Below are 25,314 nucleotides of genomic sequence, written 5' to 3'. Positions count from 1 at the left end.
TACAAGGAAGTGGTTACAGGTTGGAGCTCAGCGGCGTCGATTTGCATCTCCTCAAACGCATCCCTGAATAAAATGTTGACCGAGCTCCCGGTATCCACAAAGACCCTAGCCACTCGGCTATTAGCAATAACAGCCTTGATTATGAGGGCGTTGTCGTGGGGTAGCTCCAGACCCTCCAGATCTTGAGGCCCAAAACTCATAACAGGGCCGGAGGCCTGCTCGTGGTTGCATCTCACGGCTCCGACATACAACCGCCGGACGTGTGACTTACGGGCTCGGCCTGAGTCCCCGTCAGTGGGCCCTCCTGAAATCATACCAATCTCTTGCACAGCAAGGTTGCCCCGGTTATCCAGTTCTCCGGTATCTCTTCGGTCTTCGCCTGGGCCCGCTTGGTTAGATGGGCCGGCTAGGTCGGGCCGGGTCTGCCGAGCACGCCCAGCTGCAGCCCGTTCCTCCTCCATTCTCTGTATTTGGGGTGCCAGCGCCGTGGGAGGCAAGCCCTGCTCCGCAGCTCGCCTGGAGTCATGGGCGAATTGGAAGAAGTTACTGAGATCGTGCGTCCTGGACCGATGATATGTGCAATATGGTGCCCCCCTTGGTCCAGGCCTGGGCGCGTGTACGGCGACGATTCGCTGAGCTGGCCTGACTCCATGAGCGGGCTGGGGGGCAGGCCTGGGTTGACCTCGCTGGAAGGGATGAGCTGGCTGCGGTGCTCTCCTTTCAGGTCGGTTGCCTGGAGCCATCGTCTTTTCGGCTTTTCGCCTGGCGGCCTGCGCTTCCTCCACCTTGATGTAGCACGAAGCTTTCTCCACCATATCGTCGAAGCTTTGGGCGGGGTTTTTGATGAGGTCCCTGAAGAATTCCCCTTCTCGCAATCCGTGGGAGAAGGCGCTCATCAATATTTCTGAGGTGGCGGAGGGGACGTCATTGGCCACCTGACTGAACCGGTTGATGTAGCTTCGCAAGGGCTCGGTCGAATCCTGCTTGAGAGCAAAAAGACAGTGGTCGGTTTTTTGATACTTACGACTACTGGCGAAACGGCGTAGGAAGGCCGTTTTGAAATCTATGAAGCGATTGATGGACTCCGGGGGCAATCCATCGAACCACTTTTGTGCCGACCCGGACAGTGTATGTAGGAATACTCGGCATTTGACAGCGTCGCTGTACTGATACAAGATAGCCGCATTCTTAAACTTCCTCAGGTGCTCTTCCGGGTCCTTGCTCCCATCGTATTCTCCAATGTTCGGGGCTCGATATCCCTTGGGCAGGCTTTCCCTCAGGATCTGAGCCAAGAAGGGCACTTTGTCATCCGGATCCTCAGGCAGATCTCTGGCAGGGATTATAGCTTTCCCCTTTCCAGAATCCCGAGGTGGATGTAGAGAGCTTTCCGCCACCGACGCCGGTGGTTCCTCTTTCTTTGGACTGTGCGCACGAGGTTCGGCTCGATGATAGTTGCGGCGAGGCTCCCGGAATGAAGTACGAGGGAGTTCTTCCTGCTGCTTCCTCTTTGAGCCCCTGTCGGAGGCGGGAGCCGGTTCTTTGGACGTTTCAGGTACTAGGCGGGGACGTGAAACTGTTCCTTGCTTCTCAGAGGCGGCTTGCTTTCTAACCTCCTTGAAGAGCTCGTACTCCCCCGCGGTCATGGTTACGTTGATCCTCCTGCTAGAGCTGCGACCGGAGTCCTCCATCTTCACGCTCTGGAACAGGTTGTTGTGTTCCTACAGACGGCGCCAAATTTGATCCCGTCCGGAGGCTGAGTCGGACGGAGGCTGGTCGAGGTGTCTCGATTGTTGACGGGAAGTCGCAGGTGATTCGGCTCCCACGGGTGGCTGACGCTGCTGCAGGACCCTGCACACACTCAGACGATCTCCCCCTTCACGTTAGAGACCGAAACCCAGAGAAAAAGTCCCCGGATCAGGCCCTCCGACGCTCAAGTCAGGTCCTTTTTCCCCAAAAAAAAGCAGAGAGAAGAAGAAAAAACAGTTGTGGAAGAAAAGTGACGAGGGAGTGTGTGCGCGTACCTGCGTACGAGGGATACCTTCCGCTTTTATGCCTCGTCCCTCGTAAACCTGCCATCCTGTCAGAAAACGTTAGCCGCTGGGCTTTGTCGTCTAGTCCCGGACACTTGTCGTATCGCCATTTGTCGTGGAAGCATCTTTCTGTTTAGGGACCTCCGCCTTTGCGCATAGGTTTTGTTTTATAGCGAGAGACAGCTAGCAGGCTGTTACTGGTTGTGAGGGCATCTTTTCGTTTCAGGAACCTCCGCCTTCGCTTGCACTATTGAAATGTAATGATTATTCTCGCAGGACCGCTGAAATTCTCCGCACCCGCACTACTTAGCTTCTCCGATCCATTGTGACCTGCCTCTGCGCTTTGTATTTCCTGGCCCTCCATCGTAAACCTGTAGATCGAGCTGACTCTGCTTAGCTTTGCTGACCCCGATTTGCTTCCTCCTAGCTCTGCCGATACCCATTTTGCTTCCTCCTGGCTCTGCCGATCCCCATTTTGCTTCCTCCTGGCTCTGCCGATCCCGATTTACTTCCTCCTGGCTCTGCCGACCCTGATTTACTTCCTTCTAGCTCGGCCGATCCCCCTTTTGCTTCCTCCTGGCTCTGCCGATCCCGATTTACTTCCTCCTGGCTCTGCCGACCCCGATTTACTTCCTTCTAGCTCGGCCGATCCCCCTTTTGCTTCCTCCTGGCTCTGCCGATCCCGATTTACTTCCTCCTAGCTCTGCCGACCCCGATTTACTTCCTTCTAGCTCGGCCGATCCCCCTTTTGCTTCCTCCTGGCTCTGCCGACCCCGATTTACTTCCTTCTAGCTCGGCCGATCCCCCTTTTGCTTCCTCCTGGCTCTGCCGACCCCGATTTACTTCCTTCTAGCTCGACCGATCCCCCTTTTGCTTCCTCTTGGCTCTGCCGACCCCGATTTACTTCCTCCTGGCTCTGCCGATCCCCATTTTGCTTCCTCCTGGCTCTGCCGATCCCGATTTACTTCCTCCTGGCTCTGCCGACCCCGATTTACTTCCTTCTAGCTCGGCCGATCCCCCTTTTGCTTCCTCCTGGCTCTGCCGACCCCGATTTACTTCCTCCTGGCTCTGCCGATCCCCCTTTTGTTCCTCCTGGTTCTGCCGACCCCGATTTGCTTCTTCCTGGCTCTCTCCTCATTCTCCTACATCTTTTCTCACGATCAACAAGTCTGTCTGACCCTTGGCTACCCCCCATGCTGAACTCTGACTGCCCCTCCACCTGATTCTCCGACCGCCAAGTCGCCATGATTATTGACTGCCACCTCCTCTTGACTTTTGACCGCCACCTGACTTTTGACTCCTCTAATCATTTCCTCTTTGGGCCCCTCCATTACCAATCGTATCAATGAGAAAGAGCATTATGGTAGGTTGAAATTGATTTATGAGTTAATAAAAATATTTTTGTTTATATTTCAATCTTATAGATTTTTATAATCTAGATGTTTGGGCGGTCCCAATTAATTTTAGAGATAGATAATTTTTTTTAATTCATACCCTAAATTTGAAATACAACTTTTGGATGCATATTTAGAGATTAATTTATAAAATATTCATTCTTATATATATTTTTTGATTCAAACTCTATTTTTTTTATTCATTTTTCTAAGTGATTTATTACTACACTATACCCGTAGAGATATATTTTAACTATCAATTATTTTTGATAACTTAGGTGGACGACCCTCTCTTGATTCATACATTGGGTACATTCGAAAACACTTGTAATAGTTTGCTGGCGGCCGACTTTCGGATCTTCGCCATCCTTGTAATGTCATCTGATCCCGTTCAGAAACTGAGTCGGATGAGGGCGGACCTTGATGTACTGGAAGTTGACGGAAAGTTGTCGAGGCGTATGATCTACTTGGCACCCCCTGAAAAGGTTCGCACGAGTGGTTGACGAAGGGAGATGACCAAGACGATGACACTGCGGCTCTGCGCACACACAGACGAGCCCACGAGTCGTTAGAGACCATAAACTAGGGAAAAAGTCCCCGGGTCAGGCCCTCCAACGCTCAAGTCAGGTACTTTTCTCCCAGAAAACACAGAGAAAGGACGAAAAGTAAAGACTAGTGAGAAATGACGAGTGAGCGTACCTGCATAAGGGACAAAGCATCCCTTTTTATACTGCAACGGAAGTTTCTGGGTCTGACGGGTGTTAGGGAATGCCGGCTGTCAGCCTTTGTTTGACAGTGAATGACACGTGACACCTTCTCATAGGCTGGCGTGTTGGTTGCTACTCGGAAAACCTAATGGTTCCACTGTACAAAAATTTTATACAAAGATCTGAACCTTTTCCTAGCTACCATGTGTTCTTTTAAATTAAACTTGGATCGCCTGCGGAACTTAACACATTTGATCCAAAGTTTAATTTATTTGTTCTTTTAGGTTTAGACTTGGATCTCCTGCGAAACTTAGCACGTTCGATCCAAATCACCTAGGTTATTAATTCCATTAAATATTAATTTCCAAAATTGGCTTCCAGGACTGCATGGCGAGGCACATGACCTTCTTGGATATGGGAACAACCACCACCGCCTAGACAAAGCCTTTTAAGGAAAGCTAATATTTAATTTCCTTAAATAGCTTTAGGTCAACCAAAACGAACAATCAAATCACAAGGAAAAGAAAAATAAAAGAACACAACATCGAAAACTAATTCAAAATACTAGAATCGCATGCCTCTTGTATTTGGTATTTTTACAAAGAAATAAAACTAATATGATGCGGAAATTAAATACTAGTATACCTTTTCTTTTGCAAACAAAAACCTCTAGGTCTTCTACTGTATTCTTCTTCTAATCCCGGACATTGTGTGGGCAACGATCTTCCGAGACGAGAACCACCAAGGCACCTTCTTCTTCCTTCCTTCAAGTTTCGGCCAAGCATATCTTCTAAAGGATGAAGAACTTTTTTTCACCAACCAAGCTCCAAGGGATGCAAGCTTTCTCTCCTTCTTCCTCAAGCTAGATTCGGCCACCTCCTCCAAGCTCCAAGAGATAAAGGATTTCGGCCACACAAGAGGAAGAGAGAAAAGGAGAAGGGCCGACCACATCAAGGAAGAAAAGAGGGAGAAAATAGAATAGAGTCGTTAGCCATGAAGCCTCCTCTACCCCCTCTTTTATAATCCTTGGTCTTGGCAAATAAGGAAAATTTAATAAAAACTTCCTTAATTCTTTTGCCATTGAAAAGGAAAATTTATTTAATTAAAAACAATTTTCTTCTCATCAATTATAATGGTCGGCCATATTAAAGCTACAAACAAGGAGAATTTTAATTAATTAAAACTTCCTAATTTGTCTCCGGAAATTTTAAAAATTTCTCCAATAATTTTCATCCCTTCATGATTGGTTAAAAGGAAATTTTATAAATTAAAATCTTTCTTTTTAACATGTGGATAAAAAGAAAGTTATCTCTAAAAATTAAAATCTCTTTTAATTTACAAATAAGGAAAGATATCAAATCTTTTCTTAATCTTGTGTAGAAACTTATAAAAGAGAATATTTAATTTTTTAAACTCTCTTTTAAATCATGAACATGGTTAAAAAAGGAAAATTTTCTTAAAATTTAAAATCCACCTTTTCAACAAATAAGGAAAGATTTCAGATTTTAAACTCTATTTTAAATATGTGGATGATTTACAAATAAGGAAAGTTTTTACCAAAAAATTAAAACCATCCTTTTAATCTACAAATAAGGAAAGAGATTAATCTCTTCACTTAATTTTTTTGTAGAAAGCTATAAAAGGAAATTTTTAATTTTTTAAACTCTCTTTTAAAAACATGATATCCACATAAGAAATAATTTTAATAAAAATCCTTTTTAATATTCTAGTGGTCGGTCACCTAAGCTTGGAACCCAAGCTTTGGCCGGCCACCAACGTGGCTCATCCACTTGGTCTTGGCCGACCCTAGCTTGGGTTCGAAGCTAGCTTGGCCGGCCCTATTGGATGGGTAAGAAGGTGGGTATATGGTGGGTATAAATATCTATATACAAGAGGCTACGATAGGGACCGAGAGGAGGAATTGGTTTTGGTCTCCCGATGAAATTAAGCTTCCCGTGTTCGCCCCGAACACACAACTTAATTTCATCAATAATAATTGATTCCACTAAAGAACTATTATTGAACTACCGCACCAATCCCAAATTACATTTTGGGCTCCTTCTTATTATGAGTGTGTTAATCTCCCTGTGTTTAAGATAATGAATGTCCACTAATTAAATGAGTTACTGACAACTCACTTAATTAATATCTTAGTCCAAAAGTAGTACCACTCAACTTTATCGTCATGTCGGACTAAGTCCACCTGCAGGGTTTAACATGACAATCCTTATGAGCTCCTCTTGGGGACATTCTCAACCTAGATTACTAGGACACAGTTTCCTTCTATAATCAACAACACACACTATAAGTGATATCATTTCCCAACTTATCGGGCTTATTGATTTATCGAACTAAATCTCACTCATTGATAAATTAAAGAAATAAATATCAAATATATGTGTTTGTTATTATATTAGGATTAAGAGCACACACTTCCATAATAACTGAGGTCTTTGTTCCTTTATAAAGTCAGTATAAAAGAAACGACCTCTAATGGTCCTACTCAATACACTCTAAGTGTACTAGTGTAATTATATAGTTAAGATAAACTAATACCTAATTACACTACGACCTTCCAATGGTTTGTTCCTTTCCATCTTGGTGTTGGAGGATCAGTGGCCGGCTTGAAGGGGGGTTGGATAGACGGCACCCCCAAATCGTTGCTTCCTATGATGTTAGCGCAGCGGAATACAAACAAACACAAATAGAAAGCTAAACACTAAATACAAGAATGGAAATGCAAACCGCTAACACGTTCGTTTAACGTGGTTCGGAGATTAGGGCTCCTACTCCACGGCTTGTCCTTGAGGTGGACGATCCCTATCCGTCGGTGGATTAGCCCCCGGCAAACTCCGGCTATCTCAAGTCGCTCCTTGTGGGTGGAGAAACCTCACCACAAACTCACCAAGACTTCTTGGATTACACAAGCACTTGAGAACTCTTGTGACTACTAATTAGGCTTTAACCAAGTCTAATTTCGTCGCCTTGGCCGGCCATACCAAGCTCCTTCTTATAGAGCTTAGGGAAATCAGCCTTGCTAATTTGCCCGTTACCAGTCGACTGGTCCTTGCACCAGTCGACTGGTGCCAGCCCAACGACACTCCAACGGCTTTCTACCAGTCGACTGGTCCTGAACCTCTCTTTGCTCACCCCAGTCGACTGGTTCCAGTACCAGTCGACTGGTACAACCCTAAACTTAGGGTTCCCATCCCGAGTACATTTCTCTCGACTCGGACCCTCACGACTCACTTGACTCTTCTTTGCAGCCTTGACCTCTTGCCTTCAAGCCTACTTCCTTTGGCTCTCGTCCCTCGGATGCATCCAAGCCCGCGGCTCGTCCCAATGCCATCCTTCGCGTATGCCTCGAAGTCGCTTCCCTCGGCCCTTGTCCTTGCTGCCTTGTCCACGGTCCCTCGGATGCTCCATCCTTCACCGAACCCGAAGCCATCAACCTGAGTCACATGTGTCACCTGCAGTCCTGCACAACTCAAGTACACATATCAAATAACAAGGGTAAACCTAACTTAAACCCTTTGCCCAAACACCAAAACACATGGTCCCACGAACCATTGGGATTACTCCAACAATCTCCCCCTTTTTGGTGTTTGGCAATACGTTTAAGTTAGGGAAAACATATAGCAAATAAACATGCTAAAAACAATGGACTTACGATGCCAAGGCTACACACTTGGACTTACTCCGCCGAATGGACTTACGTTGCCAAGGCTACACACTTGGCAACTGCTGAATGGACTTACATTGCCAAGGCTACACACTTGGCAAACGCCGAATGTACTTACATTGCCAAGGCTACACACTTGGCAAACGCCGAATGTACTTACATTGCCAAGGCTACACTCTTGGCAAACGCCGAATAAACATGCATTGGAACCTATCACAAGGCTCCCCCTACACCTAAGCTCCCCGTTGAGTTAGGATTTTATCACAAGGCTTTCTAAGAACCTATCACAAGGCTCCCCCTACGCAAAGACACTAAAGGTTTTCCCAACTAAACCTTAATTCTCCCCCTTTGCCTAACATCCAAAAAGTTCTCCAACAATATCCCAATTGTTGAAAACTTATCATCCAAACTGACCCTAAACTCATGTATTAATCCTCCTTGGATCCCATACATCTAAACGAGTTGACATGGTCAAGAACAGCGCTGAAAAACACTTTTAGGCTGGTATCAGTCGACTGCCCCAAGTGCCAGTCGACTGCCCTCGTCAAAATGAGCTTACAGAACTATTCTGTGCTCAAAAACATTGTTACCAGTCGACTGGTATCTGCACCAGTCGACTGGTACCTTAATTCTGCAAAAATCAGCATTTTCAGGCCAACTTCAGAAATGGACCAGTAATTCCCTAGACCTCCAAAAATTCCCAAATTTTGTGGAGAGGTCTATTGTACCCTTGTCTACTTGGAAAAAATACATTACAAAATGTATCTATCACCAATCCCAAGATTGACACAAAATCCAAAACTAGCTAAATGGTTCAATTGAACCTTGACCTAAAGTCCTAGTTTTGGCTTCCTTTTGATGTATTTGCCCATACCAACCCACAATGCATCCCTAGCATTGGTTTATATGGCATCTATACATCCAAACCAATTATCATGCTATATGACCCCAAATGTCATATTTCTTGCATGAAACACAATCTATGTGTGCCAAATCCCAAGGTTTGAGACTCAAGTCCGTCTCTAAACCACTTGGCACACTCCATGGCTCCTCTAGACCCCCAAGTAGAACCCACCTGAGATCCATTGGCCATGGGTCCCAAATTGACTCTTGGAGCTCCCCCTAGAGCTCTTTACCTTAGTCACCTCCCTAGGTGACTCATCCACAATGGCTAGGCCACATCGGTCCACCCCCGGTGACACTTGGCCTACAAACGTAACTTTCTTAACCTTTGACACCTTGTCCTTGGTTAATTTCTTCTTACCATTAAATGGCTTTTCCTTGCCATTTATTGACTTCTCCTTGCCATAGTCATATGCAACCCTAGCATAAGACTTTCCCTTAGCCTTGGAGGGACTAGATCGGTATCCCAAGCCCGATCTATCATGGTTGGGTCTTTGGCTACCCAACACCATACTTAATCCCTTAGATCCAATAGTGAATCTCTTAAGGAATTTCTCTAAACCATCAAGCTTTGCCTTTAAAGCTTGATTCTCCCTTTCTAGGTTCCTAACCCTAGAGTCAACATGTCCACCTTGGACATTCTTAGACCTACCCTTTCTAGGCATGTGTCTCCCCTTCTTGGGATTAATGCCTTGAGTCTCTTTAGGTCTACCATTTCTAAATTTATCATGCATAGATTTCCTAGGGTTATGATCCACTTTTACCCTATTCCGATCATGATATCTAAATCCAAAATTCTTCATTGCTACATAATGATAATCATTATTTTTCCTAGCATGCATGGGAACATAAGAATTTTCATTGCATTTCAAATTAGGGTATACCTCCCTTACCCTTGAAGCTCCCCCTTGACTTGAGCTCCTCTTCTTCTTCTCCCATATCTTCAAATGCGCCAATTTCTTTAACTCTCCCTTCCTTGGGCATTTGGTGTGGTAGTGACCCATTTCACCACAAGTGAAGCATCTAATGTGCTTCTTCTCCTTCTTCTTCTTGGCACCATCATTTCTACAACCCACATTAGTATTCAAATCAACTTGAATGGGTTTAGAATTTACCTCTTTCTTACCCATAGGACATCTACTCTTGTAGTGTCCTTTCTCATTGCACCTGAAGCAAATGATGTGTTCTTTTGATTTTACTTCGGTGGAGGTGCTTGCTAGATTAACCACTTCCAAGACCTCTTCTTCTTCTTCACTAGCCTTGGAATTTTCTTCAATTATTGAGGATGTAGATGATGCCTCATCTTCCTTCTCCTCCTTTTCCTCCTCGGATGTTGAGCATGGCTTAACTTCCGGTTGCTCCACCTCCTCTTCTTGAGCAACTACATCCGTTTCTTCGGATTTTTCTTTTTCTTCTTCTTCTAGTGTAGCCAAAAATTCCTCCCATGGAAATTTCTTTACTTTGCTCCATAATTCATGGGCATTTTCATACTCACTTACATCACTTAACACGTTAGAAGGTAAAATATCTACCAAAATTGATATTACCTTATCGTTTGCCTTTGAACGTGTGATTTGCTCCTCCGTCCAATGTCGTGGTCGGAGCTTCTTCCCTTTCTTGTCTTTAGGGACTTCGAATGGTTCCTCCACCACTATCATTGTGTCCCAATCCGTTTCGAAGAAGTTCTTCATCTTCACCATCCAAAAGGTGATGTCCCATAAGCTTCCTCCTTCGAACTTCGGTGGTTCTATCAAGTAGGCCATCTTCTTGCTTCCTTGGCGGTTAGTCCAATGGAGAGCGTCCTCGCTCTGATACCACTTGTTGGAGGATCGGTGGCCGGCTTGAAGGGGGGTTGGATAGATGGCACCCCCAAATCGTTGCTTCCTATGATGTTAGCGCAGCGGAATACAAACAAACACAAATAGAAAGCTAAACACTAAATACAAGAATGGAAATGCAAACCGCTAACACGTTCGTTTAACGTGGTTCGGAGATTAGGGCTCCTACTCCACGGCTTGTCCTTGAGGTGGACGATCCCTATCCGTCGGTGGATTAGCCCCCGGCAAACTCCGGCTATCTCAAGTCACTCCTTGTGGGTGGAGAAACCTCACCACAAACTCACCAAGACCTCTTGGATTACACAAGCACTTGAGAACTCTTGTGACTACTAATTAGGCTTTAACCAAGTCTAATTTCATCGCCTTGGCCGGCCATACCAAGTTCCTTCTTATAGAGCTTGAGGAAATCAGCCTTGCTGATTTGCCCGTTACCAGTCGACTGGTCCTTGCACCAGTCGACTGGTGCCAGCCCAACGACACTCCAACGGCTTTCTACCAGTCGACTGGTCTCAGGACCAGTCGACTGATCCCAGCCATTTCGGGCATAGAACCTCTCTGTGCTCACCCCCAGTCGACTGGTTCCGTACCAGTCGACTGGTACAACCCTAAACTTAGGGTTTCCCATCCCGAGTACATTTCTCTCGCACTTGGACCCTCACGACTCACTTGACTCTTCTTTGCAGCCTTGACCTTTTGCCTTCAAGCCTACTTCCTTTGGCTCTCGTCCCTCGGATGCATCCAAGCCCGCGGCTCGTCCCAATGCCATCATTCGCGTATGCCTCGAAGTCGCTTCCCTCGGCCCTTGTCCTTGCTGCCTTGTCCACGGTCCCTCGGATGCTCCACCCTTCACCGGACCTGAAGCCATCAACCTGAGTCACATGTGTCACCTGCAGTCCTGCACAACTCAAGTACACATATCAAATAACAAGGGTAAACCTAACTTAAACCCTTTGCCCAAACACCAAAACACATGGTCCCACGAACCATTGGGTTTGCTCCAACACTTGGTCGTGAGCTACTGTTTATAATTTATAAGGTACTGATAACATGATCCTCTGTGTGTGACACCACACACCATGTTATCTACAATATAAATTAATTGAACAACTACATTGATCATAAATGTAGACATTTGACCAATGTGATTCTTATTTCTAGATAAATATTTATACCAAAAGCTAGGCTTTTAGTATACATAATGGTTCTACTGTACAAAAATTTCTGGGTTCGACAACCCTAGTTTCTGGGTCTGACGGGTGTCAGGGAATGTCGGCTGTCAGGCTTTGTTTGGCAGTGAATGACACGTGACACATTCCTATAGGCTGGCGATGGAATCAAAAAGGGGTAATGAACCCCAACTGTTCGCATATTCCCTGACACACTGATTATTCTCTGGCATTCTCTGTCAGGCAGTTGCGATTCCCTGACTTGTTTGTCCCGTAATGCCTGGATGCTAGGTCTATACTCCGCGGTCTGTATTCCAACCTGTCCCTGTATTCCGTTATTCATGCCTTGTACGTTCCGACCTATACGCCAAGTCTATATCCCGACCTGCATCTGTCTGGTGTTATCCATGGTTTGTACGTTCCGACCTGCACGCCCAGGTCTGTATCCCGATCTGCTTCTGTCTACTATTCTCCATGGCTTGTCCGTTCCGACTTGCACGCCCAGGTTTGTATCCCGACCTGGCTCTGTGGTTATCCATGGCTTGTCCGTTCCGACCTGCACGCCCATGTCTATATCCCGACCTGCCTCTCTATCCATGGCTTGTCCGTTCCGACCTGCACGCCTAGGTCCGTATCCCGACCTACCTCTGTGGTTATCCATGGCTTGTACGCTCCGACCTGCACGCCCAGTTTGTTCTACGCCAAGGGCTTTCTTTCCTTTACCTTTACTTGGCTTGTGGGCTCAGTCCTCAGCTGTACCTGGCCCGTGGGCCAGGTCTTTGACCGCTATCAGGGCTGGCACTTGTCCGACTTATAATCCTATTCTTTGACTGCCCCGTCAGCTGAGACTTTGACCCTGACCCAGTAAGCTTGACTTTTGACCAGCCATGGAGACTGGACTTCTGACCTCCATGTAAGCTTGACTTTTGACCTCCATGTAAGCTTAACTTCTGACCTCCACGTAAGCTTGACTTCTGACCATCTTGTGGTCCTGACTCCTAACCACATCATCTTATTGACCCCACGAACATGCACCGTATCACAAGCCTCCCCCTCAAGTCTAGTCGAAGGAGACGCTAGTCCGACTGACTAGACCCAAGTCCTTATGTTACTTGACCAGGTTCTTGCCTCCTCTGTCGACCTGTCTTCCGTCTATCTTCTGTCGAATTTCTCGCCGTCCCAGAAGATAAAACAGGCTCATTCTATGCATATGTTGACTCATCAACTTCCGAGCGTATTCTTTTCCCATAAATGTCACACGGTTCTCCAAGCATCAACTCAAATTCCGAGGAAATCCCTTCACCTTCTTCTTCCTTATAAAAGGTCCGAGCATCTAATGCTTCATGCTATCCTCTTGTTAATAAAGTATCTCATCTTCATGGAACCTACCATAGAACCTAGCGAACTTGCTTCTTTGCTTTAGCAAATTAACCATCTGATGGAGTTATCGACCCAGAAAGAGGAAGCCTCGCTTCAGCAAATCGCCGTTCTGACGGAGTTACTGGCTCAAAAAGAGGAAATCCTGCTGGAGATGACTATGAGCAGAGATCTTCAAGCGCCCCTTACACATGAAATGAAAAGTCTCTGGCTGGCCGCCAAATCCAGAACCTGAGCCGAAATTGCTCTCAAGCTTAAAGCTCAATCGGACTTCCAGAGCCAGGTCCACTATATTATTTACTTAAAGATGAAACATGAGGATGAGGTGACTCTCCTGAAAGAGGAAGGACGGATCAAAGACGAGACTATTGGGCAACTGAAGTGCACCGTCGATCTTATTAAGGAATATCTGACTAAAGCTCAAGCTCATCTGACTAGAAAGGATCAAGCCTCTGGATTCGACAGCAATGTAAACCCTTAAAAATGTACCTATGATTAATGGAATAAAACCTGTTTCTTGCGTTCCACTCATAGTGTAGCCTCACACCCCATTGCTTGGGTAACATTATGTTTCTATAGAGCACCTGCGCTTCTCTAATATTTCTAGCAAAAATAGCAAAAATAATAAGGATAACTTGCTTACCCCCTCTTCCTCTTACCTCATAACATATGAGCCCCCGGCCGGAGAAAATGAAACGCTTGAGAATGAGCCTGCGACTTGAGAATGTGCCTGCGAAATTTCATATTTAGCAGAAATCCAAAAAATATGGCTTACTGATCAGTCAGGCCCGAGAACTTGGCTTGTTGCGTTTTGCTTCGGCGAATATAAGGAGTACTGACCGAGAAAATCATTGCACCGACCGGGAAGGTCGTTGGGCGTGAGAGCATAGCTCACTTATAACTCGCACTGGGGTGAGAGTCTGGGACAACCGACCGGGAAGGTCGTTGGGCGTGAGAGCCTTGCTCACTTATAACTCGCCCTAAGGCGAGAGTCTAGGACAGCCGACCGGTAAAGTCGTTGGGCGTGAGAGCCTTACTCACTTATAACTCGCACTGGGGCGAGAGTCTGGGACAACCGACAGGTAAGGTTGTTGGGCGTGAGAGCCTTGCTCACTTATAACTCGCATTGGGGTGAGAGTCTGGGACAGCCGACCGGTAAGGTTGTTGGGCGTGAGAGCCTTGCTTACTTATAACTCACACTAGGACGAGAGTCTGGGACAGCCGACCGGTAAGGTCGTTGGACGTGAGAGCCTTACTCACTTATAACTCGCACTGGGGCGAGAGTCTGGGACAGCCGACTGGTAAGGTCGTTGGGCGTGAGAGCCTTGCTCACTTATAACTCGCACTGGGGCGAGAGTCTGGGACAGTCGACCGGTAAGATTGTTGGGCGTGAGAAACAAACATATATTTAATTAGATTTAATTTTTTTTATCAACAATAGAAAAAATTAATAATAATGCTATGATGATGGATAAATAATTTTAAAACCATGTAGATATCGTAAAAGAATTTTATCAACTATAGATAAATCATATTTCCAATGCAGTTCTTTTTCCAAAATAATATTTGGTAAATTTATGTTTTGGTCAAAATTCACCCTCAATTGAAAAAAAAAAAAATTAGGAAAGAGAATCATAGATGGAATGCTGATAATTTTGACGGCACAGTTCAGCGTCCCAATTAAACCACTTGCCAGTTCATACCTAAGAAAGATGCATAAATTTAACAGGCAGATTCGCAATCGCCAGCCAAACTGCCTTCACCCGCCATCTCACCACACAGATTTCTCACATTGATGCGGCATGAGTCGTTTGTTTCATGCAAAGCTCCTTTGGTGACCTCCATTGTTTCCCTTTCTCTATATATTCGACATTGATTTCCTGAGAGTCAATCATCGATCGAGCTGTCAGAAATCTAGGAAAGATGGCAAAGAAGCAGTCCAATTATCCATTCGATGTCATGCCTTACTCAGCCAGAGGATTCCTAGCAGTCTCCGTCCCTGAGCACTCCTGCCATTGCCTGCGACAGTCGCTAGTCTTGAAAGAAACGCATAATCCTAAGCCTACGCAGAGCGCCCATATCGCGGAGTCAATCGGGCAGACCACGGCAGAGTGCGCCGCCGTCCTCTGTTGCTGCCCGTGTGGCTTGTAGCACCTCCTCTACCTGACGACCGTGAAGCTGCCGGCGGGGCTGCTCCGACGGGCCTTATGCGGGGCCAGCGGTAGGACGCGCCGTGGCGTGAGATTTGTGGCGAAGAGGCTAGGCCTTCTAAGGAACAGAGTCATAGCCTTCGACGACAATGAGAATGACGACATGAGCATCCACACTACCAGGCTGTTGGTGAGGTTGGAGGCAGTTGACGACGCGCCCCTGTGAAATTGGTCTCGCCGGAGTTGGTGGCGTTGGAGAAGGAGATGTCAGCGACGTTCTTGTTGAAAATTAAACTTGTTTTTAGTTGATAAAATTTTATGGAGATAAAATGGTGATGTGGCAAGTTTTGACTAGAAATAGGATAGAGATAGAACATGATGAATTGATAAGAGTTTGTGGAGATAGAATTTATTTATTTATTTATTTTTAAATATCATGATTATCTCATATTAGTGCTTATCCAATAAGCCTATAAATATGTACTTCTTTTTCATGAATGAACAAGTTGAGTTTTCTATTTTCTTCTACTCCTCTTCCACATAGAGTTATTTCTCCTCTTCCATATTTTTCTTTCTATAATTCTTTTTTCTTCTCCCATAATTTCTGTTTCCAACAAAGTGGTATCAGAGCTATGGCTAATGGAGGTATGGTTCCCTTCCAAGTTCCAGTACTCAAAGCGAGTAATTATGACAATTGGAGTATCAAGATGAAGGCGCTTCTTGGAGCTCATGATGTTTGGGAAGTTATAGAAAAAGGCTACGTTGAGCCTCGTGACGACTCGACGTTATCTTCAACTGAAAAAGACAGTCTGAGAGATTTAAGAAAGAGAGACAAGAAGGCTCTCTTCCTCATTTATCAAGCTTTAGATGAGGATGGTTTTGAGAAGATTTCAAGTGCTACTTCAGCCAAGCAAGCATGGGAAAAGCTCCAAGTCTCATATCAAGGAGAAGAAAAAGTAAAAAAGGTACGACTTCAGACATTAAGAAGTCAATTTGATGCTCTTCGTATGAAAGAAGGTGAGTTAGTATCAGATTATTTTTCTAGAGTCTCTACCATTTCCAATCAACTAAAGAGAAATGGTGAGAAACTAGAAGAAGTAACTATTATTGAGAAAATTCTTCGATCATTGGATTCAAAATTTGATAGCATTACAACCATCATCGAAGAGACCAAGGATCTACAAGTCATGACGATTGAGCAACTGCTGGGTTCATTACAAGCCCATGAAGAAAAGAAGAAGATAAATGAAGAAATTACTCAACAACTCCTAAAGACGACTCTTCAACCGACAAAGAAAGATGAAAGCTCCAGTAATAATAGAAGTCAACGAGGAAGAGGTCGTGGATATGGACGAGGTCGTTCTAATGAGCAAGGATGGGTCTCCAACAACAACAATGAAAGAGGAGAACATTCAACAAGAGGACGTGGAAGAGGGTATACAAACTCGAGGTACGATAAATCTCAAGTTAAGTGCTACAATTGTGACAAATTTGGACATTATGCAAAAGAATGTAGATCGCCCAAGAATAAAGTATATGAACGAGTAAATTATATGGAAAAAGGAAAGAAGAAGATGACACCCTACTGCTAGCATATAAAGATAATGAAAGAGAAGAAGATACAATTTGGTATCTCGACACTGGTGCAAGCAATCATATGTGTGGGAAAAGAAACATGTTCGTAGAGCTTGATGAATCAGTTGGTGGTAATGTATCCTTCGGAGAGGAATCAAAGATTGAGGTAAAAGGCAAAGGTAACATTCTCATCCGTTTGAAGAATGGAAAACATGAATTTATCTCAAATGTTTTCTTTGTACCAAATATGAAGAGAAACATCCTAAGCTTAGGACAACTTTTGGCAAAAGGGTATGATATTCATCTAAAAGATGGTATGCTCATCTTGAAAGATCATATTGGTTGCTTAATTGCTAAGGTGCCTATGTCAAAAAATAGAATGTTCTTACTTAATATTCAAAATGATGTCGTCAACTGTCTCAAAGCTTGTTACAAAGACATCACTTGGCTATGACATCTTCGATTTGGACATCTGAATTTCGGAGGACTAGAACTGCTTTCAAAGAAGGAGATGGTGAGAGGACTACCTTACATCAAACATCCTGATCAAGTATGTGAAGCATGCCTACGTGGGAAGCAATTTAGAAGAGGTTTTCCAAAGGAGTCAAGTTCCAGAGCTCAAAAGCCTCTTGAACTTATACATACAGATGTTTGCAGTCCAATAAAGCCAAGTTCACTTGGTAAGAGTAATTATTTCATTCTTTTCATAGATGATTTTTATCGGAAAACTTGGGTATACTTCTTGAAGCAAAAATCGGAGGCCTTCAGCATATTCAAGAAATTTAAAGCTACCATAGAAAAGGAGAGCGGTCTCGAGGTCAAAGCTATGCGTTCTGATCGAGGAGGAGAATTTACCTCAAAGGAGTTTCAAGAATTTTGTGAAGCCAACGGAATACGACGACCCTTGACAGTTCCAAGATCCCCTCAACAAAATGGAGTGGCGGAAAGAAAGAATCGAACCATCCTTGACATGGCAAGGATCATTCTCAAAAGCAAGCGGCTACCAAAGGAACTTTGGGCAGAAGCGGTTGCATGTGCAGTATACTTATCCAACCGATCACCAACAAGGAGTGTGTGGGGGAAGACACCACAAGAAGCATGGAGCGGAAGGAAGCCTGGGATTTCTCATCTAAAAGTTTTTGGAAGTATAGCTCACGTTCATGTGCCTGATCAATCAAGAAGCAAATTGGATGATAAAAGTAAGAAGTTTATTTTTATTGGTTATGATGCTAACTCAAAAGGGTATAAGCTATACAATCCAGATACTGGGAAGACAATCATCAGCCGAGATGTCATATTTAATGAAGAAGAAGAATGAAATTGGGAATCTCGAAATGAAGATTATAACTTTTTCCCGTGCTTTGAAGAAGAAGATGTGGAGCAACTAAGGGTGGAGCAACCAAGGGTAGAGCAAACAAGAGAGGAGCCTACTACTCCACTAGTAACACCAACATCAAGTACTCAAGAGAATTTATCTGCATCAACTTCAAGTGAAAGAGTACCACGCTTTAGAAGCTTACGGGAAATTTATGAGGTAACTGAAAATCAAGATAATCTTATTCTATTTTGTCTCTTTGCGGATTGCGAGCCTATAGATTTCCAAGAAGCTATAAAAAGCAAAAGGTGGAAAGATGCAATGGATGAAGAAATCAAGGCGATAGAGAAGAATGACACATGGGAGTTAACGACACTTCCTAAAGGACATAAGGCGATTGGTGTGAAGTGGGTGTACAAAATAAAGAAGAATGCCAAAGGAGAAGTTGAAAGATATAAAGCAAGATTGGTGGCAAAAGGCTACAGTCAAAGATATGACATTGATTATGATGAGGTATTCGCTCCCGTTGCTCGATTAGAAACTATCAGACTAATCATTGCTTTAGCAGCTCAAAATAAGTGGAAAATACATCAAATGGATGTAAAATCTGCTTTTTTAAATGGAGTTCTTGAAGAAGAAGTCTATATTCAGCAACCATCAGGTTATGAAGTTAAAGGACAAGTAGACAGAGTTCTAAAATTGAAGAAGGCTCTCTACGGGCTGAAGCAAGCACCAAGGGCATGGAATAGCCGAATAGACAAGCACCTGCAAGAGAAAGGCTTCATCAAATGTCCTTATGAACATGCATTATACATTCAGAGTAAGGATAAAGATGTTTTAATTGTATGCCTATATGTCGATGACTTGATTTTCACAGGAAGCAATCCAAGTATGTTTGGAGAATTTAAAGAAGTGATGACTAAAGAGTTTGAAATGACTGATATTGGGCTCATGGCATACTATTTGGGCATTGAAGTGAACCAAAGGGAAGATGGAAGCTTCATCTCACAAGCAGGTTATGAAAGAGAGATATTAAAGAAGTTCAGGATGGATAATAGTAAGTCTATAAATACCCCAGTAGAATGTGGAGTCAAGCTATCAAAGCATGATGAAGAAGAAAAAGTTGATCCAACATTTTTTAAGAGTTTGGTTGGAAGTTTACGATACTTGACGTGCACAAGGCCTGATATTCTTTATGCTGTTGGACTTGTTAGTCGCTACATGGAAGATCCAACTACTACCCACCTTAAGATCGCTAAGAAAATTTTGCGCTATATCAAAGGTACGATAGATTTTGGATTATTTTATTCAACATCTAACCACTTCAAACTTGAAGGATATAGTGACAGTGATTGGGGTGGAGATATAGATGATAGAAAGAGCACTACAGGATTTGTGTTCTTTATGGGAGATATACCTTTACTTGGATGTCGAAAAAGCGACCTATTGTCACACTTTCTACTTGTGAAGCAGAGTATGTGGCTGCGACTTCATGTGTTTGTCATGCTGTTTGGCTCAGAAATTTATTGAATGAGTTAAGTTTACCACAAGAAGAGGCAACCAAGATACGAGTTGATAACAAGTCTACAATAGTACTAGCAAAGAATCCAGTCTTCCATGATAGAAGCAAGCACATCGATACGCGCTTTCACTATATCAGAGAATGTATTACAAGAAAAGAGGTGCAAGTGGAATACATAAAGTCTCAAGATCAAGTTGCTGATATTTTTACCAAGCCACTCAAATTTGAAGACTTTATCAAAATGCGATATTTGCTTGGAGTCACAAAATCAAGTTTAAGAGGGGGTGTTGAAAATTAAACTTGTTTTTAGTTGATAAAATTTTATGGAGATAAAATGGTGATGTGGCAAGTTTTGACTAGAAATACGATAGAGATAGAACATGATGAATTGATAAGAGTTTGTGGAGATAGAATTTATTTATTTATTTATTTTTAAATATCATGATTATCTCATATTAGTGCTTATCCAATAAGCCTATAAATATGTACTTCTTTTTCATGAAAGAACAAGTTGAGTTTTCTATTTTCTTCTACTCCTCTTCCACATAGAGTTATTTCTCCTCTTCCATATTTTTCTTTCTATAATTTTTTTTTCTTCTCTCATAATTTCTGTTTCCAACAGTTCTATGGCGCAGGATTTTGGAGGAGCCCTTCACGGAAGGAGTGAGGGGTGACGCTCTCGAGTAATTGCAAATCAAACTGACATTTCTAAGGGCGTTTGGCTCAAAGCTGTGATGAGTTTTCTTTTTCTATTTTTTTTTTCTTCTGCATGAAAACTACTTTGTAACTATTTTTTTTCCTGTTGTTTTCACCTTCAGCAACATGTCGCAATAGAGAAAATGTGTGCATAATGTTCTAATGTTATTCTGATTAGAAGATCAAAATCGGGCTGTTTTTGATTGCTGAGAAACATTTAAGAAGTCATATTTTTCGCTTTGTTTGATAAACAGCGTTACATTTTATTTTCGACAAAGGCCGCTCCTCTCATTTTTTTCACTCTAAAAAAATGTCTATATTGTTGATTTTTAATAGATAAAATAACCCCCCAATAAAAAATCAATATCACATTTATATTCCTAAAAGCCTGAAAAAAATAAAAAATAAATATATTTTTTAAATTTTAAAATGTTTTGGATCTGTTTAACTGCTTTTTTAATGTTAGAAATCTAATATTATTGGAAAATTAGTTTTGAATCAATAAATTTTGAAACATAATTTAAGTGGTAGCTACTTTTGCATTTTCCCCAAATCACATAGCCATTTTAGTAATGTCCAAATTGCATATTAATGTGCATAGATTATATACACTTATTTAACATATTTTAACGCACATTCACATATTTTACGCATGCTTTGTCTATGCACTTTTATACTCTTTGCTTTACTTTCAGCATAAATACTCTTCTTTATTCGGAGAACTGCTTTTGTGTATTTTCTATTTTCAGGAGTCGAATTTGGAGAAGAAATGATGTTCGTGGTTGATCTAGCCAACAATCAAAGGAAGACGATGTTGGTGTGGTTAGCACTAACGGTCTAACTAAAGTTTTGATGAATGACGAAGTAGGTTAAGTTAGTTTCGTTGTGATCTAAACACTTTGGTGAAGTATGCAAGAGAAGTCCAGCTAGGTCAACGGGTCGACTTGATAGCTGGTACGAAGCCCAAACTGGTCGACGGGCTGACCTGACGTCTGGTACGAAGTCCAACTAGTTCGACGGGCTGATCTGATAGCTGGCACGAAGTCCAGACGGGTCAAAGGGCTGACCGGACGTCTAGCACAAAATCCAGATGGGTCAAAGGACTGACCAGACGTCTGACAAGTAAGTTAAGATAAGTCACTAGAGGGGAGTGACTGTGAGGACGCGTTATCGGGAAGGGAACACTGTGCGTCGATCCAACTTAGATCCATTTTAGAAATCTAAGTTGAGATCGTGATTAGATTCCGGTCTCGAGGAGACGGAATCTAATTAATACTCTGCCTGTTAATTATAACTGTGCTAACAATTTGTTTTGCAGGGTAAAATAATTTGCACATTGCCTTGGACTAACTCTTTCTTGCAGGAGAAGGACTTTCTGGAGAAAAAGTGGTCCGGGTGCTCGGAAGGGATCCAGGCGCCTGGAGTGGAAAAATTATTCCCAAGCGACGGCGCCACATGGAGCACTTAGGTTGGACGGGCTACGTCACACTCCAGGCGCTCGGAAGGGATCCGGGCGCCCGGAGCCTCCTATATAAGGAGGATGCACCTTGGAGCAAAGAACAACTAACAACAAGATCTTTCAACACTTGCTCTGCCGTGCTGTGCTCATGTGACGCTGCGAAGCTCCTCCGACAACACACTTCTTTTTTATTCATTATTGTTGTTGGTATTTTTCCTTTAAAGCAATTGTACTTTCACTTGTAATATTTCGAATTGCTAGTGTATTGTCCAACGAAAGCATTCAACGAGTGTGGACCTTAGAGTAGGAGTCGACCAAGGCTCCAAACCAAGTATAAAATTACTTGTGTTAGCATTGTTCCAATTTCGATTCTTCCGCTGCGTACTCGATCTTCTTTATGATATTTTTAAATCTATATTCACCCCCTCTATCGACTTTCACGATCCAACAAGTGGTATCAGAGCGGGTACCACTCTGAATTGGTGCAACCACCAATCGAGCAAGGGGGTTCTTTTTAAAGAAAAATAGATATCATTTGTGTTTAAAATAAATCCTTACGCCTTTAATTTTTTCCCTCTAAAATCATTTTCGAAAAAGTCATTTTCATCTTTTCACCATTCGTCAATATTAACAAAATAGTGTATTTTTTAAAATTTGTAATAATAGTTTTTTATTAATATTTTATTTAAAAAATTATTATTATTATTTTTTGCATATTTCCTTATCTCCCAAATTGCTTACCCCAAGACAAAGTCTTGGAAATTATCTCTTGTCTATTTTTTTTGCATATACCAATGCCTATTCAAGAAGGATAGAACATCCACGAACCACCACCATACGGTCAAGAAGATTTCAACTACTGGAGGCGAAGAATGGAATATTTTTTAGGAAGTCTAAACTTTGATTATTGGCTGATATTGAGAAAACCTTCTCAAGACTCAGAACTAAAAATGTAAGTAAAATTATTTGTAAAGTTTTACTTAACAATATTTTATGTAGACTAGAAAAGTACAAGAATGCACATAAGCTTTGGACCCAGTTGATCAAGCTTCACGAGGATCCGATGGAACTAGAAGATCAAGTCAAATCAAATCTGGACTCGAGTCAAAACCAATTGAAAAACCTACTGAATTAGGGGTTGCACTCAAGGTTAGTAACATTTACCAAAATACCCTTGGTAGTAGTAGTTTAAAAAATATGCATGTTAATATTTCTGAAAATATACGTGAAAATAGTGTATTTGATAATACATGCAAAAATACCTCTAGGATATTATCTGATAAAATAAATCTAATTAATTTAGAAAATTTAGAAAATCTGAAAATAATTAATAACCTTAAAAATTAAAATGATAACCAAATCAATTTGAATGACTCTACCTCTAAGAAAAATTCAACTAATAATATTAAAAATATTATTGTACACAAAAATTTAAATAAATTAACAAATTCAGAAAAGTTAAATATTAAAAATTCAAATTTAAATAAATCTAAAAAATCAAATGATAATGATGACAAGGTCAATATTGATCTAGATAAAATTAATAAATTTCTTAATAAATTATTTAATAATCTAGACAATAAGAATCCAGAAAATCTGATCCAAACCCAAGATAATTTAATTAACAAAAAAATAAATTTTAAAGACAAGACTAATATAATAAATTCAACTAATCATATCAACTTAAAAGCAAATAAAATATAAAGACAAAATCAAAACTAAATTTAACAAACTTAAATGTTAAAGATACCATGTTAAACAAAGATAGTCTAGAAAATTCAAAATTAACAATTAATAAAAAGTTAAAAGAGAAACCATTAAAGATATATAATTCAAACAATTCAATTAATTCAAAATTAATAAAAGCTTAAACATTAAATACACTCTTTTAAAGAAGGACAATTTGACCAATTTAATTAATTCAAAATTAAAAATTTTAATTTAAAGTTATAAATTAAACATTAAATATTAACCAAAACTAAAACTTAAATCGGATCAATAATTCAGGGGAGGCTCCAGAATAACTGGCACATTCAAAACAAACCTACCTGACACGGTAATCAAAACTAACCTACTCGGTAGGGTAATTAGGACTAGTTCAAAGGGATAATAGTTTAACTTGACCTACGGTACTTGTGAAGTTTTGGATGGTAGTAGGTTAGAGAAGCTTAGTTTATGCATGTCTAGGAAGATATGACTTCGACTTGGTGCATTTGACTAAGTGGAACTAACTGAAGCTACCCCTTACGGATTCTAACTAGTTAGACCAAGATTTTGTACTAAGTTCAGTGGATAGAACTATTTGGAAAACCTCGAAGGCATGGTTACTATAATGAAGTCCAAGTGACTCACCATAGCTGATCCTGTCCGGGTGCTGAGTCGACAGACGCTGGGGACGTGGCACTCTCGTTGATGGTGTGTGAGCCTCCGACTGGAGTGAGTCTCCGGTGAGAACCTGCAAGCACAAATCCGAGCCGGGAAGGGGTTCCTGGCGACGACCCTCCGACGCTCAAGTCAGCTCCGGCGAGAAGAGATCGAAGCAGAGTAACGAGAATGAAGACTGTAGCTACAGTAGATGAGAATGCATACCTCCGTCGAAGGTTGGGGGCCCTTATATAGGGCTACCAGGGGGCGCATGCACACTTTCCGAGACATGCACGCTCCTCAAAGTGTACCTAGAAATGGCCGTGTTAGAAAAGTGCGCCTGACGCCATACCTCAATTGTCCGAGCATATCCCTGACGTGACAGTGGAAGCTTCCACCGTAGGATTCTCTGTCCGGTCCGGCCGCCGACCATGTCGTCTGTCGGTGGTGCTTGTCTCGAAGAAGATATAGCCAGATGTTATTTTTGTCGGTATTGAGGCCAAGCGGAAGGGGCGCTCGGCCTGTCAGTCACCCGATCGTTCGCTGGACATCACGGATGAGCCGAGCGGGTAGTCTGCTCGACCGAGGGTGACTGGCGCGACCCTCTGAACAAAGAGGAGTCCTGCTTAGCTTGTGTGTAATGCCCACCCTTCTTACCCAAGGGCGGCGCTACAATCTTATACTACTTACGTACATGCTTTAGTTATACTATAACAGCGGAAAATTTTAAATCATTCCTTTTATTTAAATAAGCATGATATCACATATTCTGATTAGTTCGAATGTGCATATATTGATCATATAACTAAAAATATTAATTTGTCTGAATCGTTCTTGCCGAGCCACCACCACACACATCACTATCTGCTCCTCCTGCTGCTCCGTCGTTCCGAATATCCGTCCCCCATATCTGCGGTACAAGGAAAGTAAGCTATGAGCACTCATAGCTCAGTAAGTTCCTTTCCTACTCACTAAAACCGAATTCATATCATTGCATATCAATATCATGCGAGGTATCATAAGCATACGACATACAAGGGTATCATATTCATTTTCATATCATAATATCACATGACATTATATCTAATCATCAGATAATTCAAGCACATATGTAGGCAATGCATCATGAATTTGAA

Source organism: Zingiber officinale, chromosome 8B, assembly GCF_018446385.1.
Source record: "Zingiber officinale cultivar Zhangliang chromosome 8B, Zo_v1.1, whole genome shotgun sequence".
In the NCBI taxonomy this organism is placed as follows: Eukaryota; Viridiplantae; Streptophyta; class Magnoliopsida; order Zingiberales; family Zingiberaceae; genus Zingiber; species Zingiber officinale.
Note: the sequence above shows the minus strand (reverse complement) of the source record.